The 18129-nt window shown below is 45.7% G+C and overlaps 1 protein-coding gene across 9 annotated transcripts in view; it reads right to left on the bottom strand.

Annotated features, from left to right (window-relative positions):
* Nucleotides 1-17204, bottom strand: part of atp2b1a (ATPase plasma membrane Ca2+ transporting 1a) — a 139927-nt gene extending 122723 nt beyond the window's left edge. Inside the window, exon 1 of one of the 9 annotated variants that reach the window (XM_072484961.1) lies at nucleotides 16670-17204. The gene's annotated coding sequence lies outside the window, so the exon portion shown is untranslated. The other 8 variants (XM_072484952.1, XM_072484959.1, XM_072484958.1 and 5 more) reach the window with 8 other exon arrangements.
* Nucleotides 17205-18129: the final 925 nt, after the last annotated feature.

The raw sequence follows: 18129 nt of genomic DNA, 5'->3' as shown, positions 1-18129 counted from the left end.
GGGGGGAGAAAGAGGGGGGGGGGGGGAGAAAGAGGGGGGGGGGGGGAGAAAGAGGGGGGGGGGGGGAGAAAGAGGGGGGGGGGGGAGAAAGAGGGGGGGGGGGGAGAAAGAGGGGGGGGGGGGGAGAAAGAGGGGGGGGGGGGAGAAAGAGGGGGGGGGGGGAGAAAGAGGGGGGGGGGGGAGAAAGAGGGGGGGGGGGAGAAAGAGGGGGGGGGGGGAGAAAGAGGGGGGGGGAGAAAGAGAGGGGGGGGAGACAGAGAGGGGGGGGAGACAGAGAGGGGGGGGAGGAGAAAGAGGGGGGGGGAGGAGAAAGAGGGGGGGGGAGGAGAAAGAGGGGGGGGAGGAGAAAGAGGGGGGAGGAGAAAGAGGGGGGGGAGAAAGAGGGGGGGGAGAAAGAGGGGGGGGGGGAGAAAGAGGGGGGGGAGAAAGAGGGGGGGGGAGAAAGAGGGGGGGGGAGAAAGAGGGGGGGGGAGAAAGAGGGGGGGGGAGAAAGAGGGGGGGGAGAAAGAGGGGGGGAGAAAGAGGGGGGGAGAGAAAGAGGGGGGGAGAGAAAGAGGGGGGGAGAGAAAGAGGGGGGGAGAGAAAGAGGGGGGGAGAGAAAGAGGGGGGGAGAGAAAGAGGGGGGGAGAGAAAGAGGGGGGGAGAGAAAGAGGGGGGGAGAGAAAGGGGGGGGGAGAGAAAGGGGGGGGGGGAGAGAAAGAGGGGGGGGGGAGAAAGAGGGGGGGGGGGAGAAAGAGGGGGGGGGGGGGGGAGACAACAATTGCTCCACACACTAGGACTTCTAGTTTGGAGGTTGTGTCAAACACCCAGGGATACATCTACTGGAAAGGCAGATAGCAACTCGTGTCTAGAATTGGTTTTGACATCGGAACAGGATCTTGGATGCACTGCCAGAACTCCCCAATTAGATTAGATTTATTGTCATGTGTACTGAGGTACAGTGAAAAGTAGTGTTCCACGTGCAGTCCAGGCAGATCACTTCCGTACACACGTAAACCAAACTTCCATACACACACGCAAACCAAACTTCCATACACACACGCAAACCAAACTTCCATACACACAAACTTCCAATGAGTACGAGGATACGTAATAAAAATACATAGACAGCAAGTGAAGTATAGAATATATAGTGCTAATTATACAAAAGTCTCATGACCTTCCATGAACAGCTCAGCCATAACCAATGTCACCAACATCAGCACTTCATGTCCTGACCCTGGATTCAGACTGATGTCAAGGAAATGTTCTATTCTGGCCTTGATGTGGTCACTGCCATCCCAAATGAAAAGCTCAATGTACAGATGGAACTACTTATGGGCCAAAGCCGATTACAACTTGGATGCAAGATTTTTAATTCCTTTTTTACAGGATAGATATAGATGCCACTGACAAAGTCTGTATTTATTTACCATCCCAAATTGCCCTTGAGAATGTGAACTACCTGCTTGCATACAACGGAGAGCCTTGCTGAGCCATTTCAGAGGGTAGTTTTAAGACTCAACCCATTGTCATGCATCTGCCACAATGTGTTGAGTTTTCCATGATGCAATGGTCTCTCTACTACTTGCTATTGCAAAGCTTTCCAGGTTCTAAATGGTGCAGACATATCCCTAGTGGCTTCCGTATTAATCGCATGCTGATGTCTGCAATTCCCAAAACCTACCATTTTAAAGCACTAAAGTAGTGACAGTTCCTTCCACTCAAATCAAAACCATGTAATTGAGCAAACCTGAACCCACTTACCTCCCAAATTTCTCAACCTTCTCCAAACCAAGAGCATCCACTTGCCTGTTTTCCAGTCACTGCTCTGTCCTCTAAATCACTGCTTTAAACCCCTGACCAGGTTTTTGGTCTTCTGGCCTAATGTCTTCTTACATAGGTCAGTGAAGTGCCTTAGAAAATTTCACATTAAAACAGCATTATATAAATGCAAGTGTTATAGAGACATGACCAGTGAAATCAGCTGCAACACATGGACGACCCATGTTTCCTCAATATTACATCCTTGGGCATCTTTGAATAGATTCTGGTGAAGGAATTTGACATGGCTTCCAGTAAGACTCCATCAAATAAGATGCGGAGATGAGCCACAGCACGAGGAGAGAAGCAGCACTGGATGAAGTAGCAGCTACAAAGATGTGCAGATTAGGTCAATTGGCCATGATCAATATGCAGGGTTACAGGGATAGGGATGAGAGTGGACCCCAGGAGAATGCTCTGAGGTTCAGTGCAGACTTGATGGGCCGAATGGCTTCATCCTGCACTGTAGGAGTTCTATACAATTGATTGAGCATCTACAATTTCCTCATTCTAAAGTGGTGTTGTTGATCTGCCCACTGATTTTAGTGGCAAGACTTACAACACGCAGGCAAAAATAGTTCAAGACTAAGGAAGGTCAGGCCTTAGTTCTGAACAAGAGTAAATTGATCACCGGGATGTGCGCCTTTTAGGCCCCAAATTCTGAAAGTTTCCCTATAAATTCCTCCATCTTGCTACATTTCTCATCCCCTACAACCCTTAAACCCAGATCGGATCATTATTTTGATTATTCCCCACTAACCCCCTCCAGGTGTTTATTATGCCTCAAAAACGGACTTTCTACATATAAAACTATGGTAGATGTTGAGAGCGTCCAGTATTCATTCAACTGCCCAAACCGGATTTTCCTGTAATTGCAGTGAAGTACAGTTTTTAAAGAACGAAAGGGAAGCATTCTATGTAAATGTCATAACTCCATGGTATTCTAAAGCCCTTCAAATGCAATGAAGTGCAGTCAGTGTCACATTGTTGAGAACTGTGGCAGACAATCTGCTACAGTATGGTTTCAAAAGTTTAAAGTTGGAATACCCAATTCTTTATTTCCAATTAAGGGGCAATTTAGCATGGCCAATCCATCTACCTGCACATCTTTGGGTTGGGGGGGGGGGGGGGGGGGGGGGGGGGGGTGAGAAACACGCAGACATGGGGAGAATGTGCAAACTCCACACGGATAGTGACCCGGGATCGAACCTAGGTCCTCAGTGTTGAGGCAGCAGTGCTAACCACGGTGCCATGGTGCAGCCCTCAAACAGAAATGTTGACTAGCGCCCACAGTAGTCTTCTATAACTGATGGCAGAAAGGCTACCCATATTCAACAGCTTTGTCAAGAGGCCACAACATTTTATAAACAAAAGAACACAATCATTTCCTCACAGAAATATTCATTACTGAATACCACTGATTTCTACAAAGCAATTTTTAAAGAAAATAAATTTAGAGTACCCAATTCATTTTTTCCAATTAAGGGGCAATTTAGCGTGGCCAATCCACCTACCCTGCACATCTTTGGGTTGTGGGGGCAAAACCCAGGTAAACACAGAATGTGCAAACTCAACATGGACAGTGACCCAGAGCCGGGATCGAACCTGGGACCTCGGCACCGTGAGGCAATAGGGCTAACCTACTGCGCCATCATGCTGCCTCTCTAGATCGTAAAGTAACTAGAAGTGGTACTACCTACTTATTGCTCTACTCAGATCAAATAATTGGGGCTATAGTACCAAGTGTTACATAAGGAATCTGGAGGCAGCACAGTGGCGAAGTGGTTAGCATTGCTGCCTCACTGTGCTGAGGACCCAGGTTGGATCCCAGTCCCAGGTCACTGTCTGGAGTTTGCATGCTCCCAGTGCCTGCGTGGGTCTCACCCCCACACCCCAAAGATGGCAGGGTGGATTGGCCACACTAAATTTCCCCTTAGAAAATTTTAAATAAATAAAATTTTTAAAATAAGGAATCTGGAGAATAAACTGGTGCCCATGAGGCATAGTTGAGGTTGGGGGGAAAAAATGCTTGTAGTGCTCCTTCACAAGGACAATGAAGACCAGCTAGTTACGCTGAACAAGGGAGCCTTTTAACCAAAAGCAGTAAACTAAAAATGCCCAACCTTTTAAATTTTTGCACGAGCTGAAATGGTTTTAATATTCCCAAAAAAATATACAACTCTTGTTTCACCAAAAAGGCCACTGTATGCTTCTGACAGGCAATGAAATTGAAGTATCTAACCAACAGTAAGCAAGATACGCAGGCCCCTTTCAACAGAAACATGATTGCTTGCCTCCCCTTGCAGGCCAATAAAAGAAATGCATATTAGGTAATGGCCTGAGATATTAATAACCAAGCAGAAAATAACCAGTGCTTAAGGGATGCTTTCAAGCAGGGTAATGCAGTACCAAAGTGAAAGCAGAATGGGAAAAACCACAAACAAAATCAATTGTCAAAGTCGAATCGCCGAAACAATTCTCTATTTAGCATTAATTTCTGAACATCCAGTCTTCCACGATATGCCCCAGAAAAGATCTGCAATATTATTTCTTTCCCCCACTCACCTGAAAAACATGAGAAGCAGCATAATGCTTCATGATCACTGTCCATTCAACACAAGTTTCGGATGTTGCAGGTACCATGTGCTGACCGTGGATTCACACAGAATTCCAGGTTTAAACCAGTAAACCCAGATGTGGTATATTTGTGAGCTGCGGCTCAGGTTTCACCATGGGATTCACATCCTACTCGAGCCTGGAGCATAAAACCTAGACTTGCGCTCTGGCAGTATGGAGGGAGTGAGTGAGTGCTGCACTGTTGGAAGTGGGATGGTTCTATTTTGATGAACTTCAGCAAAATTGCCAAATGTCCAGGCGAATATTAATTCCACCAATGAAAACAGGTGATCTAGACATCAGCATATTTTCAATGGAGACCATGGCCGGGATTCTCTGTAAACATCGGAGTGTTTCACACCAGCGTCAACGGGCCTCTTGGCCCAGCGATTCTTTTGCCCACAGGGGGCCAGCACGGCGCTGGCGTGTTCTGCGCTGCTCCAGCTGCCGCACACTGCCCTGCTCGCCGCAGCCACTTGTGCACCTGCGCAACATGGTGGAGCCAAACAACGGGCTGGAGCGAAAGGTGGGCTCCCCTGGATCGCACCAATCGGTGGCCCCTGATCATGGGCCTGGCTGTCGTGGAGGACCCCCCCCCCGGGGTCGGATCCTCCAATGTCCTTACCTGCCAGGTCCCACCGTGCGCGAGGCGAGTAATTCACGCAGGCGGGACTGGCCAAAAGGCCAGCTGCCGGAAACCGCTGTCAATGGCCCCCGACCGGCGTGGCAGGAATCCCACCGGCCCCCAAATAATGGCGCAGGAGAATAGGGCAACCAGTGTTGGGGCGGGATTCACACCTCCCCCCCCGGGAATTCTCCGACCTGGCGCAGGGTCGAAGAATCCCAGCCCAGATATTCAATATTCTACAGTATATGGACAAAATGTGTACAACCTTTTCGGAAACTTTATTTCGTAGGTTGCGCTGTGCTCAAGGTGAATTTTCTTTTTTTTTAATTCTTTCATGGGATGTGGCGTTGCAGGCAAGGCCAACATTCATTGCTCATTTCCGATTGCCCTCAAGTGGCTTGTTAGACCATTTCATAGAAAGAAACTACGAGAATGCCATTCAGCTTTTTTCAGCGTGCTCCATGTAATCATGGCTGATCCTCCATCTCACCACCATACTCATCCTCTCCCAATATCCATGACAGCATTAAAGTCTAGAAATCTATTTCTTTCTTAAATGCATTGACTTTGCCTCCAAAGCTTTCTGTAGTAAAGATTGTCACAGGTCCACCTTCCGAGTGAAGAAGTTTCTCCTCATCAGTCCCAAATGGTCTACTCCTTATTCCAGAGACTGTACCCTTGTTCCAGAACCACCCCCAGCCATCCAGAGACTGTAACCCTTGTTCCAGAACCACCCCCAGCCAGATGAAACAGCATTCCTGCATCCAGTCTGCCCAGCCTGTCAGTTTTATACATTTCAATTATATACACTCTAGATTCCATTGAACACAGGCCCAGCTGACCCAATCTCACTTAATACGACAATCCTGCCATCCTAAATCAGTCTGGTGGACCTTCGCTCAGCTCCCTTAGATAAGGAGACCCCACAAGACTCAGGTGCCTCAAAGTGAGACAGCACTTCACGTGCAACTCCTTCAATCTGGCCTATTGCATTTGCTGTTCTACAGTAGAGTGTGTAAACACAGGCAGGGTGACCACTTTGCAGAACATCTTCGGTCTATCTGCAAGCAGGACCCTGGCCTTCCTGTTGCTTGCCATTTCAACTCACTGCCCTTGGCCTGCTGCAATGTTCCAGTGAAACCCAGCACAAAGTGGAGGAACAGGACCTGATCTTTCGATTAGGCACGTTACAGCCTTGGCTTTTTCTCCCCCCACAGAATCTACAATGCCATTCGGCCCATAGAGTCCGCCACCCCTTAGAAAGTGCACCCCACCCAAGCCCACACCTCCACCTTATCCCATAACCCCACCTAACCTTTTTGGACACCAAGGGCAATTTAGCATGGCCAACCCACCTAACCTGCACATCTTTGAACTGTGGGAGGAAACCCACACAGACATGTGCAGACTCTGCAGTGATCCAATCAAAATCGAAGCTAGGACCCTGGAGCTGTGAAGCAACCATGTTAACCACTGTGCTACCATTTCCCCCAATTAAAGGGCAGTTTAGCATGATCAATCCACCCACCCTGCACATCTTTTGGGTTGTGGGGGTGAGACCCACACAGACACGGGAAAGTGGAAACTTCATATGAACCGTGACCCGGTGGGTCTGGAATCGAACCCAGGTCCTCAGCACTTTGAGGCTGCTTAACATGCAACTCCAGACTGAACTCGCCTCCACTCCAGACTGAACTCCCTCCTCCACCTTCACCATTTTTATTTCTATCAATTTATTTTCATTTCTTCCATTGATCCATTTTTCCTCATGTCTCTTTCTTCTCCCCCCCCCAACCCACCCCCTGGCCATCTGTCCCCTGTCCCTAGTTGCCCTTACACTGTTCACCTTGCCATTGTAATCTCTTGTGCCATTGTCAGCACCCTTCTTAGCCTTGATTACCCCCTTTTACTTTCATTTTGCCTTTCAGTCCATGGCATCTTTATCCATCTCCACCTATCGATGGCCCCCTATCCAGCCCCACCACGCCACAATATAAATCTGACTCCATTTCCAGTTCTCTCCATCTTTGAAAAAGTCATCCAGCAACATTAGCTCCCTTCTCTCTCTCCACAGCTGTTGTCATACTTGCCGAGACTGTCCAGTACTTTTGTTTCAGATTCCAGAATCTGCAGTAATTTCCTTTTATCCAGGTGTGATCTGATCAAGCCCAGCTGCAGTAATATCTTTGGTTCCTGTACTCAAATCCTCATGTAATGAAGGCCAACATACCATTTCAGTGTGCAGTTGCGAGTCAACTACATTGATATGGTCCGAGTCACCATATGCACCAGACCAGTTAAGGATGGAATATTTCCTCCCCTAAAAAAATGGACCAGATGGTTTAAGACAATGATAACTCCATGGTCACCAATTACTGAGTCTAGCTTTCAATTCCTATTTTTTAATTCCATATTTTTAATCAACTGAAATGGGGCAGCACGGTGGCATGGTGCTTAGCACCGCTGCCGCACAGCTCCAGGAATCTGGGTTTAAATCCAGCCTCAGGTGACTGCGTGGAGTTTGCACTCTCCGTGTTTGCATGGGTTTCCTCCAGGTGCTCCGGTTTCCCCCCAGTCCAAGGATGTGCAGGTTACGTGGATTGGCCATGCTAAATTGCCCCTGAAGTGTCCAAAAGGGTTGGGTGGGGTTGCTAGATTACAAGGCGAGGATGGAGGCGTGGGCCTAAGTGGGGTGCTCTCAGGGGCCGGTGCAGACTAGATGGGCAAAATGGCCTCCTTCTGCACTGTAAATTCTATGATAATTCCATTTCCACTGGCTTCTCTGGTGAGATTTCAACCCATGTCCCGAGCAGTAGCCTGGGTCTCGGGATTACTCATTCAATGACTTTGCCACCATCTCCCCCAGAAATACAGGAAAGGTGATTGGGAAATTCAATCACTTAAAGCTCTTCCACTCAATTTTAAAATCAACCAGATGAGTTATTGCATTAATAATGTTTTCTAGCTTCCCATAAATGATTTAGAATTCAGTGTTAACCTGTGCAGAAGTATTAGGATTCCAATTGGGAAGATCTGGAAAAAGTATGCCACACTTTTCATACAGAAAAATGGAAAGATCAGAAAACCATGCTCAAACCATCACGACACAGCACAGGATTTCTATACAGTGATGCCACATTTCTCAATCGGTTTAGATCCAAAAAGCAACTTGACTGCATACCCGTGCCATTGTACTCAAATGCAATTTACGTCAGGTTTGCGATGTAATCATTTTCCATTGCGGTCATGCCCATTAACCACAGCACCAGATAATATGATATGGACTGATCTACTTCAGTTATTAATGAACAGGGGATTGATGCAACAGCCGTGCAGATTCAGGCTTATGACACCAATGACTGAGCCTAGAGTTGGCAAACCTTTAGGAATTCTTTAAATTGTGCCTTTTTTGCAAAATTTTTGAATCGCAAAGAGGATTCAACTTGTTGCAAAATTATGAATTCTGAAATTTTATATTTTAACCCAGAACATACTAATGCTTTAATAACGCCAACAAAAAAATCATCAAGCCAACATGCAAGTTAAAAATAAAAGCAGGGCTTCTTTAAACAGGAAGCTTCTAGTTTCTAACAAACTCACATGTGCCAACACTGCAGCTGTTTTCACCAATATGTTCAAATGGGTTTTGCAACTGAGAATACTGCACATGAAATCAACTGGAAATCAACTGGACAGAAGTGGTTTAGCTTCTTCCTTCAGCGGAGGCCAAGTTCAATGCAACTCAAAGTAACCACAGCAGAGCCAGTCACTCAAAACAGACCTCTGAAGGGAAGACCAGCTGGGATCCCAGTTAGTGATCTCCCGATTAGAAAAACTACAAAGTGGAGGTAAAAATATATCTCAAAACTTGCCTTCATTATAATTGCAACAAAACCTTGTTTCAGACTATTATGGTTTAATAAAACAGGATTGCATGGCATAAAGTCAGATCATGATTCCCTCACCTGCGCTGTGAAGTATCCTTCTATTCCTGTGTTGGTGAATGGTAGGTGTGAGAAGAAACAATGAGTTGCTCCTCCTCTACTATCAAGTGAACATGGGTGTGGTCAAGTGGCACAATCTGTTTAACCAAAGAATGACAAGGCAAGGCAGGAAACTGCCCCAGAGTTGTGTTCAGGAAAGGAAACCGGCTGAAAGCCTACCGAACTTGACAGACAATTATCAATGTGTAATATTTATGACATACATATTAATACATCAACTCCAGCAACACTTAACAGTGCCAGGTTAGGTATTTTCTGCACACAGCTTTAAACTTAAGAGGCCAGTCTTCCTAATAAGCACCAACATATTGTTTTCAGTGACAGAGGCCACTAGAACCAAAGCAACATCCCAAAAAGGCAGTCTATGGATACAGTTCTCACATAACTATTGTAGTTTCAGTGAAGCAAAATTGCACAATATTTCTCATTGACAAATTTAGTTCAAGACAAAAAGCAAAATGCCAATGTTGGAAATCTGAAACAATAGAAAATGCTGGGAATACTTAGCATGCCAGCCAGCATCTATTAAGGAAAAAACAGTCCCCTCAACCCGCCTTACAGATGCTGACTGACATTATATACCAACTATTCACCCAAAGGGTTGTGAATCTCTGGAATTCCTTGCCCAGTGAAGCAGTTGAGGCTCCTTCTTTAAACGGTTTTAAGAAAAAGATAGGTGCCTTTCTAAAGAATAAAGGGATTCGGGGATATGGTGTACGGGCCGGAGAGTGGAGCTGAGTCCACAAAGATCAGCCATGATCTCGTTAAATGGCAGAGCAGGCTCGAGGGGCCAGATGGTCTACTCCTGTTCCTAGTTCTTATTTTCTCGAACCATATTTTGAACTCTAAAAACGTCAAACCTTGAACCTCAAGCAAGCAGAATGAACAAAAAAAACTCAGTAGACCTGACAGCATCTGTAGGATTTCTGCTCTGTCAAGTATCAGCAAATAACTGATGACAGACTTTCAGATGTTCCAAGACAGCACTAACTACACATGGGCATTTCCCTTGCATTTACAATCACTTTTGAAGTCACCCCAAACTATAGAACATATAACGATACAGCGCAGTACAGGCCCTACGGCCCACGATGTTGCACCGAAACAAAAGCCATCTAACCTACACTATGCCCTTATCATCCATATGTTTATCCAATAAACTTTTAAATGCCCTCAATGTTGGCGAGTTCACTACTGTAGCAGGTAGGGCATTCCACGGCCTCACTACTCTTTGCGTAAAGAACCTACCTCTGTCCTATATCTATTACCCCTCAGTTTAAAGCTATGTCCCCTCGTGCCAGCCATTTCCATCCGCGGGAGAAGGCTCTCACTGTCCACCCTATCTAACCCCAATCATTTTGTATGCCTCTATTAAGTCTCCTCTTAACCTTCTTCTCTCCAACGAAAACAACCTCGAGTCCATCAGCCTTTCCTCATAAGATTTTCCCTCCATACCAGGCAACATCCTGGTAAATCTCCTCTGCACCCGCTCCAAAGCCTCCACGTCCTTCCTATAATGCGGTGACCAGAACTGTACGCAATACTCCAAATGCAGCCGAACCAGAGTTCTGTACAGCTGCAACATGACCTCCTGACTCTGGAACTCAATCCCTCTACCAATAAAGGCCAACACTCCATAGGCCTTCTTCACAACCCTATCAACCTGGGTGGCAACTTTCAGGGATCTATGTACATGGATACCTAGATCCCTCTGCTCATCCACACTTCCAAGAACTTTACCATTAGCCAAATATTCCGCATTCCTGTTATTCCTTCCAAAGTGAATCACCTCACACTTCTCTACATTAAACTCCATTTGCCACCTCTCAGCCCAGCTCTGCAGCTTATCTATGTCCCTCTGTAACCTGCTACATCCTTCCACACTGTCGACAACACCACCGACGTTAGTGTCGCCTGCAAATTTACTCACTCACCCTTCTGCCCTTCCTCTAGGTCATTGATAAAAATGACAAACAGCAACGGCCCCAGAACAGATCCTTGTGGTACGCCACTTGTAACTGAACTCCATTCTGAACATTTCCCATCAACCACCACCCTCTGTCTTCTTTCAGCTAGCCAATTTCTGATCCACATCTCTAAATCACCCTCAATCCCCAGCCTCCATATTTTCTGCAATAGCCTACCGTGGGGAACCTTATCCGGAGTGTGGCAATGTAAGCCTACTTGCAACAATAATAAATTATAAAATGCACTTTTGGGTTTGGATGATGAAACATATGCTGACTGCTCTCCTTCAATTAAAAGTACTTCTCCAAATACCACAATGTTCCAGTATTAAACCAATGCACTGGTACAACATGCCACTCTTACTAATTTACTGCATTTGCCAGGCATCACAATTTAAACAGTTGGCATCCAGGAAAGCTTGGTTAAAGAAACAGGTTTTAAAAAAATGGGGCCAGGGAAAATAATGGAGTAATTCAGGAATGGTGTTCCTGAAAGTAGGACAAAGATGGCTAGCATCTTGCATCCAAGGGTGGCCAAAGGAGAGTCAATCCCTATTTTATCCATTGTACTCAGTTTAAATGTTTGCTCTGCTTAAAATCCATTGTATTTTATCTTCCAGGCCTCGGAATTAACATTTCTTGCCAGGATTCAGTGTTGCAATCGCAGCTGAGAAAAATCATTTTTTTGTCCCAAATTCTGTTCAAGGTGGCTAGGCCCATGTAAGGACACAATGAAAAACCCCAGTCTACGAAAACCCCAATCTATGAAGTCCAGTACTGCTGACAGCATACGCTTGTAACCATCAACACAGAATCATTACTCCCCAGGGTCTGCATCACCACATTTGTACTACATCGCTGCTGTCAAAATTGGCCTATCTTTGCGGTCAGCAGCGTTGTGACTTTATATTACATTCTACTGCCACTAACGGAGCAGCAAGTACAAATGGAGAAATGGGATTAATCTATCCACAGCAACTCCTGCTGCAATATACTTACTAAGCAGGACTAACCAAATATGACTCAAATTCAAAATACAAAGTTTAGATTCCAGCGATCGCTCCCATGTTTGCACAGGCATGCGTTCATGTCAGCCTTCAGTCTGACCCTGGGATTAAGGGAAAAGAGCATTGGACCAGCCTTTTAATACTTCAATGAAGCTTGAATATTTTGATTCCTAAATTTTGTGTTAATCTACAGCTCTGCTCTCGCTGGACTTCCCACTTTATCATAACATATTTCCTTTCCAAAGACTCCAATGTGTTTGTAGTCTTCACAGCCAGAATTAGCAAACCAGAACAGGCTGTAATCCCTTTAGGACTAACTACAAGCAGGAATTAACTGCAAGACCATTGCATTATTTGATCAGCAAAAGTGAATTGATAGGAAATGCAATACAAGTTTACAGTCTCAAAACAATTAACATTTGATGAATATTTTCGCAACAGGGCAAGGCAAAGAACTGGTGCTTAACATTTCCAATACAAATGGTAGGGGAAGCATTTGAGATAAAGCAACATCTCCGCAGCTGTTGGAATCAATAAGAAATAGTCACAGCATTCCACCAACATAGCAAAATAAAATAAAATCAAAACTAAACTGGTTACCTATACAAGTAAATGCTCTGGTACAGTTACTGCACAAACATTTCATTTGATAATTTGCAGCTTCACAAACCACAAGGATAGCAGGTCCAGTCATAAATGGTCACATTTTCAATACCATTCCTAGTTTAAGAACATAGGGTTAGGAATGAAAGTCAAATCAGAGCCACTATGCTTTGATGTTGGCTGTTCAAAGCAAGATTGCATTCCATTTCACCACTACAATGAATAGTGCGCAAAAAGTTGTTTCACCAACCCCAGAATGAACCCACCCTTAGAAAAAAAGCTACTAGTTAATTTCCATGTACTTCTCATTTGCAAGAAAAAAAGTTCACATTAATTTGCTCCAAGTACTTTAAATTTTGATTTAAAATTCACATCTATTCAGCAGTGGTTTCTACCGAGAGTCTTGAATCCTGCTCAAGAGAAGTCAGTCACAGTACCACTACTTCAGAAGTTCTCCATTTCTACTTCAAGTATTGTACTTGAACACTTTATACACAATCACCTTATGAAGGCATCTGGGTGTACTGCAGCTTGTAACTGTTTTAACACCCTAAAAAGGGAGGTCACAATCTGTTTGGGATCCTTCCCACGTAACAATGGTACTGCTTCCACAGTTCATTCAACTATGTTGTCATTGCAGTTATTTCCAAAGACCAACAGAAATTTCCTTCCCTCACCTGGGATCTTCTTGAATCAGCACACGTGACATCAATAACCTTGAACGATTCAACATTAGAAAACACTTGAGAAATCTAAAACATGATATCTACAGTCAGAATTAATAAGATTCAATACCCAGATAACTCCAAAAATTCATCAATAAAATAATTTCTACATGAGGATGCGATTTCTGCATGAGGGTGGAGCAGAAACGTATATTTTCTACTGATGCGGTGACAAACTTATTTTTATGGCTTAAATGTTTATCAAGTTCATCTGGAAAAAAAATTGACTAATTTAACCACAAATGCAGAATGCTCAGCAAGTCCTTGCAAACACCCCTTCAAATTCTACCTGAAGACAGCAGCACGCTATTTTAAAGACTTAGTTGTGTACAATACAATTGGCTTAGATTGAATAATTATTTAGAAATCTACTGGTCAAAATCTTCATCTAAGTATACTGAATGAAGACCAACTATCTGGTCTATCGACATGCAAGGAATTCTTGAATTTCGTGGTTTTTTTTAAACTTCAAGTCTTTAAAACCTCAATGGTTTAGTTTTGTTTACGTGGACACACATAGTAAATGCAGCCACTTTGCACAAGTTGTACTATTCCAAAACAGCATAGTATCAAAACATGGGGTATCACACCCATAGGAACTTGGGACAGATCAATAGCTACAGTCAATACTGCAATGGGGTAGCACGGTAGCAGTGGTTAGCACAAGTTGCTTCACAGCTCCAGGTTCGCTCCCAGCTTGGGTCACTGTGTGTGGAGTCTGCATGGGTTTCCTCCCTCAAAGATGTGCAGGTTAGGAGGATCGGCCATGATAAATTGCTCTTAGTGTCCAAAAAAGGTTAGGTGGGGTTACAGGGGTAGGGTGTAGGCTTGGGCTTAAGTAGGGTGCACTTTCCAAGGGCCATTGCAGACTCGATGGGCTGAATGGCTTTCTTTTGCACTGTAAATTCTATGATTCTATGAATACTGAATAGGTTTGAAAGAATACCATAGCAAGTTTAAACAAAGGCAAACTACAGCTGCATATTTGTGAAAACGGGTATTTTTGATTGCAGATTTTTGGCCCAGATTAAAAATTTAAGATTCAATTTCAGACAAAAAAAAAACCTTGGGATCAGTTTACAGCTTAGTTTTAACATGTACCTTTAGACTTTAAACCTGCAACAATATTTGCTTCGGGCTATTGCTGGTCGAACTTTAATATTTCCCCACCGGAAAAAATGCAAGGACGTTAACTTAAAGGTACCCGCTACCAGCAAAGGAAAGTTTATTCACCCAAATTACTGAAAACAGTTGATCCTGAAACTAATCATCTGCATAAGCAACCGATTAACCGGAACGCCTGCGAGCACCGCATGGCAACTTGTTACAGTTCGTTTTCCAATAGGGTGGACAAGTGCAACATATGCGCAGAGCGGCCTTGCTTTTGGATACCAAAACTCACCGTTCCTACTCTATTTATGCAACGCTGCTCGCAATCCCAAGTGGACGCATCCACATTTCAAGAGAATCCTCGTGTACGACTGGTGGCGCAACACTCCTGGGGCCCTCACTATTTATAAGGTGGCGTGGAAGAGTGGCATTACGGGAAATAAATTCAAGGAGCAAAATCTAATTGATGCTGAAAAGTTGCTGCCCTCGAGAAGCGTCTTGTCTGACGCCCTGGTCTCAAATTCCCTCAAACAGCCCACGTGTCTAGTTGGTGAAATTCAACTTCTCCGAGATTTTACAGCGCGGTACTCCCCCAAATTACCTGACTATCTTGTGGAATGGACACCAAGTCACAGGCAGAAATAAGCCCGTATACTTTTTGGCTTTCAATGTTGTTTACACAAGAACTGTGTAGGAGGAAATGTTAACATCGACTCGGTGAATGCCCTATTAGTCGATGGCTGAACAGTCGAGTCACTCCAGCATCACGAAATTTATGCTCCCCCCACCCTGATTTAAAAAAAAGTTTCCCCACATCAGACGCCTCGTGATTTATCCAAGGCCGATCTTCCCCATTAACTGTGTCACCTCTCCGGGAAGCTACAATTCGTTACAAGTTATTCGGGAAATTTCAAGTGCAAGCACCGCTCTCTAGATGGCACATCTTCCTCAGCAAACGAGGCTGCAATTCTCATTTATCTGCATACGTCCAGTGACACATTTCCCCTAGCAAAAGAGCAACTGTAATACCGGTACTGGAAAACCAGGTGCCCGAACCTTTTTCCGACATAAAAGTAGTCTTGTCCAAACCCATGTGCCTTCCATGCCCAACTGGGGGCACTTTCGGAACGTAATGGGCCATTGTGGCAAGTAACCTAATGGATCATCCAATACCGTACCCGCGCCATTGGTTCCAAGCAGGAATACATCAAACCCACTGGGTCATAGTACTGAAATGTATACCGATAAATTACTTACCAAACGCCAAGACCGATTACTGATCAAGGGAACTCGATGCTTGCACACAACCGCCACAACACACCCTAGCTTAGCCGTTTGCACTGAACTAGCATCGGGCCACCAGCCCTGCTAAAGGATGATTCATGAAGGAACTTACGTCTTTTAAATACGGATATAATTACAGACGCTGGTACAAGATGGATGATTAGGAGGATGTGAAATCGACAGCGCAGGTATCATATGGGTGTTGCCATTTGCTGGGGTCTGGAAGCCAGTCCGAAAACAAAAGTGACACCTCCACTGATGGGAGAATTCGCAATAACATACCACACGAATAAACGGTTTCAAATAGAAGTATTTTTCTGTTAGGAGTTTAAGCCCACAGCCATCTCACTGTCGGAGTACACGTTGAACCCTTCCTAAAATACACCTCGGTTACATAATTCGACTGATCCATTCGCACTCGGACGGCAGCCTTTGAAAGCTCAGGGTAAATGCTACATTTTCGCACCAGTTGCTGCCATAAGCGATCCACCAGATGGGAATGAAAACTGGTTATTGAAAGACCCGCGAGGCGGGGGAAACCCCGCTCATTCTGCCACAATTCCACTCACTTAAACCCCACACGAGACAGAGGGAGGTGGGTGGGTGAAGTAGAACCGATTTCATTCAAGGTCACAGGAGCTATTGGGCTTTTAACTGGCAACGCACCTGAAGTGAATGGGAACAACATGCATTCCAATCACTAGGGATAAAATTAGCGATAGACAGGCGCACACACGCGCGCGGACGCCTGCAAAATAGACGACTATCCTGGATCTGCTAAAGCTTCATTTATAGACTGGCTTCATGCAAAAAGGTGGCAAGCTGCATGCACTCGGTATGCAGCCAGCTCTGTATAGGCGTGGAAAAAAATGTTTTAATTTAGATCTAGGCATACACACGGAGAGAGCCATCAGTGGCTTACCTGCTGCAGAACATCCTCCTGTAAACAACGAGGCATAAAGAAGCTGCGTGGAGAAATCCTACTGACAGAACTTTTCTTCTCCTCTCCTGCCTCCAGGTCAGGACGGCCCACGAGTGCCACTGTCTCCCAGGCAGGAGGGGGAGGTGGTTCCTGCCCTTTGCCCTCTGACCCCCCTCCCAAAAAACAACCAACTTCAACCAAAGAGCAAGAGGCGGTCGCCGCCGATTTAGCACAAGGGAGCAATTGCTTCAAATATATAGATAAACAAATATTACACGGGGGGAGTTAAGGTGAATGTTGTCCCTCGAGTTGTGTGAGAGCCGCCACAGGCCGGTTGCTGACTGACCAGTTGAGGCTGCTTTAATGCACTAAGGCGGTTAATTAAAGTGTTGTTGTTGTAGTATGTGCATTGGGTGGGGGGGGAGGGGACAAGGGGAATTGCGGCCTATTGCAAACAGGTGGGATGAAGCACCCGGCCAACACGCCAAAAACTCGAGCGGCAGCGGCTTCTCTTTCGCCTTTTCCCTCCCCTCCCCCCAAGCTCACCCGCCCCGCACCCGACGCATCACGTGAGCGGCGGCCCCGCCAAACCATTGGTGAGCGAGTGCCAGACGATCGGTCCAATCGACATCCTCCTTCTCCCTCCCTCCCCGCCCCCCGGCCACACCGAACGCGCGCGCGCGCGAAGCCCCCGGATGGGGGCGGGGGTGCCGGCGGCCGGTTAGCGCAGGGCGGGAGGAGAGCACCAACGGCCTGACGTAATTGTTTCCATGACGTCGTGGCGGCCCCGCCCGCCCCGCCCTCCGACTACGTCATCGTCCCCTTTCTCCCAAGGATCGATGCTCCCGCGCTTGCTCGGGCAGGATGATTGACAGCTGACTCCCCCCCCCCCCCCCCGGGGGCGGAAGCCCCAGCAATGCGGGTTGTTGTTGTACATGTGTGCATGGCCCTTTTACCAGCTCTGTGCTTTGCTCCGCAATTTCTCCTATCTTTATTATCCTGATCCAAAGCGCTGAGGCTATCGAATAAAACCTACTTTTAAAAATACTCAGTGCAACAACCATTCAGGCTTGCCCAGCCCCACAATCTCCGATTAAAATAGTGTAATCGTTTTGCGGAGAGTAGTCTCCATTCACAAGGATGTGTAGCAGCCCAATTTCCAGTCCGTTTTTCTGTTAATGCTTGTCAGTGGGTGGGTATGTTGCAAGTGCAATACCTCGAATGTCCGAGTATTGCTAACAGGCTTGCCCTGGTGTCGAGAATTAAGATGAGCTTACTGTTTCCAACCCAAGGCAGGAAACGTTATTAGTATTTGTGTTTAATATTCCTTACAATGCACAATAAGCATAACTCACGACGGGAAATAATCTTTTTTTAATTTTACCCATGTATATCTTCCGTGAATTTTTGTGCCTCTATTGGTTTTAAATATAAATTCGAATTATTCACATGTCCTAACA

The sequence above is a fragment of the Scyliorhinus torazame genome, chromosome 19, assembly GCF_047496885.1.
Source record: "Scyliorhinus torazame isolate Kashiwa2021f chromosome 19, sScyTor2.1, whole genome shotgun sequence".
Lineage (NCBI taxonomy): Eukaryota > Metazoa > Chordata > Chondrichthyes > Carcharhiniformes > Scyliorhinidae > Scyliorhinus > Scyliorhinus torazame.
This window is presented reverse-complemented; position numbering and strand designations above follow the sequence as displayed.